This window comes from Mobula hypostoma, chromosome 4 (genome assembly GCF_963921235.1).
Source record: "Mobula hypostoma chromosome 4, sMobHyp1.1, whole genome shotgun sequence".
NCBI lineage: Eukaryota > Metazoa > Chordata > Chondrichthyes > Myliobatiformes > Myliobatidae > Mobula > Mobula hypostoma.
This window is the reverse complement of record NC_086100.1, coordinates 14,829,576-14,835,708: the sequence shown is the minus strand read 5'-3', so window position 1 is coordinate 14,835,708 and position 6,133 is coordinate 14,829,576. Positions and strand designations below refer to the sequence as shown.

General features: G+C 44.6%; 1 pseudogene; it reads right to left on the bottom strand.

The window, feature by feature from the left end:
- Positions 1-1,066: 1,066 nt before the first annotated feature.
- On the bottom strand, positions 1,067-1,181 carry LOC134346038 (U6 spliceosomal RNA; annotated as a pseudogene).
- Positions 1,182-6,133: the final 4,952 nt, after the last annotated feature.

The following is a 6,133-nucleotide window of genomic DNA, read 5'->3' as shown; positions in this document are numbered from 1 at the left end:
CCTCTCATCATCTTGTACACCTCTATCAGGTCACCTCTCATCCTCTGTTGCTCCAAGCAGAAAAGGTCAAGTTCACTCAACCTATTCTCATAAGGCATGCTCCCCAATCCAGGCAACATCCTTGTAAATCTCCTCTGAACCCTTTCTATAGTTTCCATTATTAATGGTAAATTGTATTTTATTCCATGATAACTTTAAAATCAACCATCCCCTCTCTTGATTACATCATAGACACCTCACCAGTACATACTCAACCATTTCTTGCTGATTAGAATACTCACAACTCTGATTATTGTGTTTATTCATTAAAAACAATGTAGTATTTAACCCTATGTGTCCAAACCACAATCTCGATATCATCACCTCCACCCTCCTGCTCTTTCCTGCATTCATATCTTTCTGGTAAGGGTCTTTGCCTGAAACGTTGACTGTTTATTCTTTTCCATAGATGCTGTCTGACCATGCTGAGTTCCTCTAGCATTTTGTGTGTATTGCTTTAGTTTTCCAACATCTGCAGACTTTTTTGTTTCTTTTTTATTATTATAGATGTCTTCCTGTTCTTTCTTCATTCCCTTGTTTTCTCCACATTTTTGATTTCACTTTTAATGTTTTTCATTTCTCCTTCACTGTAATTTATTTGAATGCCCACTTCTGCACGTCTATTTGCCTCCTTTTACTAATTTAAAGTCATAGACAAGTACAGCACAGAAACAGGCCCTTCAGCCAGTCCAATCTGTACCAAACCATATGAACTGCCTAGTCCCATTGAATTGCATCAGGACCACCGCCCTCCATAGCCCTACCATCCACGTACCTATCCAAACTTTGTTCTGACATTGAAATCAAGCTCACATGCACCATTTGTGCTGGCAGCTCGTTCCACACTTTCACGACCCTCTGAGTTCCCTTAAATGTTCCAGCTTTCACCCATGACCTCTAGTTGTAGTCCTACCTGCTTGCTCATTCCCTCTAATACCAACATGTGCTGGAATTCACATAAAACATACAGATTCCCATCGGTTTAAGTCTAAATAGGGTTTGTATTATCTCATACATAATGTCTTGTAAATTAATGGTACGACTTACAAATTTGCATTTCATTGCCGTGCAGGTGCCTTGCTAATCTTCTCTGCATTCTTTCAATCTTAGTATAGCTGTATGTGCTCCTGAAGCAAGCACAAACTTTGCCCTCATCAGTGATCAGTTAGCCCACCTGCCAGGCGAGCCCTGTCCTCCGTCATTGGTCAGTCAGCCCACCCACTGGGTGAGCCCAGCCCTCCCTCAGTGGTCAGTCAGCCTACCCGCCGGGGGAGTCCCACTCTCTGTCATTGGCCAGTCAGCCCTCCAGCCCTGCGGGTCCCGCCATTCATCATTGGTCAGGAAAACTACAAAGCACTCGAAGTTTGCCCTATTTGTAACTATAAAAATGTATTCACGCAACACACACAATATGTTGGAAGAAGTCAGCAGGTTAGACAGCATCTGTGGAAAAGAGTAAACAGTCAATGTTTCAGGCTGAGACCCTTCATCAGGACTGGAACAAAAGATGAGAAGATAGGGAAAGAGGAAGAAGTAGTACAGGGTAGCAGGTGATAGGTGAAATTGGGATGGGGGTGAAGTAAAGAGTTGGGAAGTTTATTGGTGAAAGAGATAGAAGGCTGGAGAAGAGGGAATCTGAAAGGAGAGGATAATACTCCATGGAAGAAAGGGAAAAGGGAGGAGCACCAGGTGGGTGATGGGCAGGTAAGAAGATAAGGTGTGAGTGGGAAACAGGAATGGGAATGGTGGGGGGGCGGGGGGAATGCAATTACCGGAAGTTTGAGAAATTGATGTCCATGCCATCAAGTTGGAGGCTACCTGATGGAATACAAGGTGTTGCTCCTCCAAGCTGATTGTGGCCTCATCATAGTTGTAGAGTAGGCCATGGACTGGCATGTCGGAATGGAGATGGGAAGTAGAATTGAAATAGGTGGCTACTGGGAGATACTGCTTTTTCAGGCAGTTGGAGTGTAGGTGCTCGGCGAAGCGATCTCCCTATATACCTTGGGCTTCATTGATATTCAGGTACAAGAGGTCACACTGGGAACGCCAGATACAGTAGATGACCCCAACAGACTCACAGGTGAAGTGTTGCCTCACCTGGAAGGACTGTTTGGGACCCTGACTGATACTAGGAGGAAGTATAGGCGCAGGTATGGCACTTACTCACACAAAATAGACGGAATACAAACATCAAGTATTTACAAGACAGTGAACAAATTGAAAATAAATATGATTATTACTGTCTATAAAACATTCAATTGCCCGGGGGGGGGGGGTGGAAGGGCACCGTTCCTGGAAAATTCCCCACATTACCCATGGTGGCCACATGCTCCCTCTCCAAGGACACTGGAGCACGAACAAATCCCCAGAAGAGGGGGGCAGACAGTCGTCCCGGTCAAAGCCCTCAACTGCCTGCTGCTTGGACCCATGAAGGGCCCTCTCGGCCAGGCCCAGGAGCAAGCCAACCAGTACAGCGACCCAAACTGGGTCCCCATATATAGGAACGCTGGATTGAAGCTCCACCAAAACCTGAGGAATAGCCCCTTAAGATATTTAAAAATAAATAGGGTCTGCAATCTCTCATACCCCATAAACACGTGGTACACTCCCCTCCCTCTTCAGTCCTGATGAAGGGTCTCCGCCCGAAACGTTGACTGTTTCCACGGATGCTGCCCGACCTGCTGAGTTCCTCCAGCGTGTTGCTTTGACTCTTCTTCTTCTTCTTGTTTTACAGCGGTTGGCACCCAGCTTAATGGTGCGTTACTGCCACCTTCTGCTCCAGAGTGTGCAATAGACTTACATTCTAAATCCCTTCACCCAATCTCACACACACACATACCCTAACCTACACTTAATCCTCCCATCTTTGGCCATCCTAGTACCCTATTCCTGCTTATCCATCATATCCTATAAGAAACCCTGTACCCCTTAAGAAAGCTAAAAATACCCTCTCACCCATGCCTAGCAACCACTTTAATGTGAATTCCTGCACCCCCAATTCCCTTAGATTAATTCTCATCATCTCTCTCCGTATTCCATACTTCCTGCAACTCAGAACTACATGTTCGACTGACTCCTCTTCCTGACATTCCTCACACAATCCTGTCTGGTGTTTCCCCATCATTTTCAATGTTTTATTTAATGCACAGTGCCCCAGCCTTAACCTAGTCCACACAGTTTCCTCTCTTTCTGTATCCACTACCTACCCTAGTACCTGCAACACCCTTTTGTATTTGATATAAATGCCTCCCTTTCCCCTCCCTGTCCCATCCTTCTTACCACATTTGGTTGATTTTTTCCCAGATTACACACTTAATCTCTATTTCACTGATACTAATGTGCATTTCTATATTTTCTTTCTTTGCCAACTCATTAACCCTCTCATTCCCTTTCACCCCTACATGTGCTGGAACCCATAGAAATTTTACCTGACCTCCCTGATTTGCATTCTTGTGACTGACTGAAGGACTTCATAAAGTACATCTTGCCGACTGTTTGAGTGAAAAGGCCTTAAACTTGCGAGAACTGAGGATGAATCTGATCATATCAACACTTTGACTTGTCTAGCTTTCTCCACCCATCGCAACGCAACCAACACTGCCAGCATCTCCACTGTATACACCCCTAACTTATTAGATATTCTTCTGCTGATTCCAATTTCCTTCACTGGTATAGCCACCCCAAACCCTGTCACTCCTGTTTCAGGTTCCTTAGCACCATCCGCATAAATCTGAGTATAATCACTATACTTTTCCACCACATGACAGTTATATGCACTTACCAAATCAGTTTTATATTTTCCTTTCCTTTTTACCTCTAACAAATGCCAGTCTATGTCAGGCCATACAAGCTTCCATGGAGCTACAATCGGATAAACTACTGAAGGACTTATCCTTAGATCAAACACTCTACATTCTTTAGCAGTATCTTTCCCTACCTGACTAAAGTTCTCCCTCCGAAACCTCCCATTTTCCCAGCACTCCTGCAACACTCCTTTTGCAGGGTGAGAATCATTGTGCCCCTGCAAATTAGCCCAGTAGTTTGCCATCAATTGCATCCTTTTTTGTTCCAAAGGCATTACTCCCACTTCTACCTGTAGGGCTGATACTGGTGATGTTTTAAAAGCCCCACTGCACACTCTCCACACTCTCAAAGCCTGAGCCTGAATCACATCCAGTTTCCTTATAAGAGACCTTGCTGCTGATCCATATGCTATATTTCCATAGTCCAACACATCTTACAAAAGCCACATACATTCTCTTCTACGCTGAACAACTTGCTCCCCATTCCCCACAAGTCAAACATCTCATCACATTTATTACTTTTTTACATTTCTCCTCAACTTTCCTGATATGGTCTGCCCATGTTAATCGTGAATCAAATATAACTCCCAGAAATTTAAATGATCCAACCCTTGCTAATTCAATCCCATGCATCCTTAACTTCTTCCCTACCTCAATTCTTTTCCTGGTGAAAAATACAGTTTGAGTTTTTTCTACTGAAAATCTACATTCCCAACTCATAACCCTACTCCACCACTTCCATCAATTGCTCCTTGTAGTTTCCTGATTATATGCTCCATGTTCCTGCCTCTTTTCCACAAGGCCCCATCGTCCGCAAACAGTGGCATACCTATATCCACTGGTACCTTTGTGAAGACATTATTGATCATAATGATGAAAAGTAACGGGCTAATCACACTACCTCGAGGTGTGCCATTTCCCACAATGCATTGTTTTGATAATTCTGATCCAATCCGAACTTAAATTTTTCGACCAAACAAAAAAATCTTTAATCCAGTTAAAAACTCTCCCACCAACCCCCATTTTATGCAGTTTAATTAACAATCCTTCCTTCCACATCATATCATAGGCTTTTTCTATGTCAAAAGACACTGCAACTGCTGACTCTTTATTTGCCTGGGCCTTTCTTATTTAAGTCTCTAACCTTATCACTGAGTCCATGGAATTCCTTCCCTTTCTAAAACCACTCTGATAACTTGCCAGCATTCCCCGCTTCTCAAGCTCATACCATAACCTTTCTGTTATCATCCTTTCCATTATCTTGCATACATTTGATGTTAATGCTGTTGGTCTGTAGTAACTGGGATTTGACAGATCCTTGCCAGGTTTCCTTATTGGAATTACTACTGCTTCTTTCCATGCACTTGGTAATCTTCCCTCCTCCCATACTCTGTTATAAAAATGCAGCAACTTCAAGAGTGCTCCTTCTCCTAGATTTTTTAGCATCACAGAGCATATCAGCTCTTTCCCTGGGGAGGTTGGTCTCGATCTCTTATTGCTCTCACCATTTCTGTTAACGTAAATGGATCATCAATTACATCATCTGTTCCTTCCCTCTTGTTTAACACACCTGGGTGTTGACTCATTGTTCTTTCCCTTCTCCTTCTCCCTTCTTCAGACAAGTTTTGCCATCCCCTTCTCGCAATTCCTCTGTCTCCCCCGCATCTGCTCTCAGGATGAGGCTTTTCATTCCAGGACAAGGGAGATATCCTCCTTTTTTAAAGAAAGGGGTTTCCCTTCCTCTACTATCAACTCTGCTCTCAAACGCATCTCCCCCATTTCACGCACATCTGCTCTCACTCCATCCTCCCGCCACCCCACTAGGAATAGGGTTCCCCTGGTCCTCACCTACCACCCCACCAGCCTCCGGGTCCAACATATTATTCTCCGTAACTTCCGCCACCTCCAACGGGATCCCACCACTAAGCACATCTTTCCCTCCCCCCTCTCTCTGCTTTCAGCAGGGATCGCTCCCTTCGCGACTCCCTTGTCCATTTGTTCCCCCCCATCCCTCCCCACTGATCTCCCTACTGGCACTTATCCTTGTAAGCGGAACAAGTGCTACACATGCCCTTACACTTCCTCCCTTACCACCATTCAGGGCCCCAGACTGTCCTTCCAGGTGAGGCGACACTTCACCTGAGTCGGCTGGGGTGATATACTGCTTCCGGTGCTCCCGATGTGGCCTTCTATATATTGGCGAGACCCAATGCAGACTGCGCTTTGCTGAACACCTACATTCTGTCTGCCAGAGAAAGCAGAATCTCCCAGTGGCCACACATTTTAAT